At 42.3% G+C, this 1,287-nt stretch overlaps 1 non-coding gene across 1 annotated transcript; it reads right to left on the bottom strand.

The window, feature by feature from the left end:
* Positions 1-879: 879 nt before the first annotated feature.
* On the bottom strand, positions 880-952 carry Trnad-auc. Its single transcript has one exon. It is a non-coding gene; the product is annotated as a tRNA-Asp (tRNA).
* Positions 953-1,287: the final 335 nt, after the last annotated feature.

Raw genomic sequence — 1,287 nt, 5'->3', positions numbered from 1 at the left:
GGGGGGATGGGTACCAGGGACTGAACTCAGGGACACTTGACTACTGAGCCACATCCCCAGCCCCATTTCGTATTTTATTTAGAGACAGGGTCACTCTGAGTTGCTTAGCGTCTTGTGTTTTGCTGAGGCTGCCTTTGAACATGAAATCCTCCCGCCTCACCTCCTGAGCCACTGGGATTACAGGCATGTGCCACCATGCCTGTCTCCTCAATAATACTTCTTAATGAACTATTGCATGCTGTATCTGTGTCTATGGTATCTTCTGCAACTTACTATTCTGCAGTGTGCTTTTTCTTTTCTTTCTTTTCTTTTTTTTTTGGTATTGGGGATTAAACCCTGGGGTGCTCTACCACAAAGTCACATCCCCAGCCCTTTTTATATTTTATTTTGAGACAGGATCTTGCTAAGTTGCTAAGGCTAGCCTCAAACTTCCAATCCTCCTACCTCTGTCTGCCCCACAGTGTACTTTCTTGTAAGTGATAATAAACATAAACTATAGAAAGTGTATGAGGATAGAAGGAATTTTCCATTCTGACCACAGAAAACACACCCTTCTGTGTAGTAGCCAAGGCCCTCTTAGTAACTGGCCTTCTGTACAGCTCAGATATTGCCTCAGGAAAGTGGAGTGGATCACAGTCAGGAAGCATTTTGGTAATCTCTTTTGGGGGTGACACACCAGTAGGGACACAGGAAACCTGGCATGGATCATTTACTGGGCCTTCTTACTTGGGATGGTAATTGCATTTCTGTGCCATGAGCCCAAATATCATTGTTCTCCCACCTGTCCGTCTTCCTTCCTTGTTTCTATTTTTTTAAATTTTATTTTTAATGGATGCATAATAATTGAACATATTTATTTGGTACATTGTTAATTCTTTTTTGGAGTGCTGGGGATTGAACCCAGGGCCTCATGCATGATAGGCAAGTGCTCTACCACTGAGCTACAACCCCAAAACCCATCCTGATGTTTTGATGCACATACGCATTGTGTACTAATCAAATCAGGGTATTTGGCCCATCCATCACCTCATACATTTATCATTTATTTGTGGTGAGAACATTCAGATCCTCACTATTTAGAAATATTTGATATTATATAATTAACCATAGTCACCCCGCTGTGCAATAGAACTCAAAGACTTATTCTTGCTCTCTAACCATAGCTCTGTCTCAATCATTCAGTCACTTTCTATCCCTCCCTGCCCTCCACACTCCTCCAGCCATTGACAATCACTTTTCTACTCTTTCCTTCTATGAGATAAGCTTGGGCAGATTCCCTGACTCATT

The sequence above is a fragment of the Marmota marmota genome, unplaced genomic scaffold, assembly GCF_001458135.2.
Source record: "Marmota marmota marmota unplaced genomic scaffold, marMar, whole genome shotgun sequence".
Taxonomy (NCBI): Eukaryota; Metazoa; Chordata; class Mammalia; order Rodentia; family Sciuridae; genus Marmota; species Marmota marmota.
Note: the sequence above shows the minus strand (reverse complement) of the source record. Positions and strands in the feature narration are given on the sequence as shown.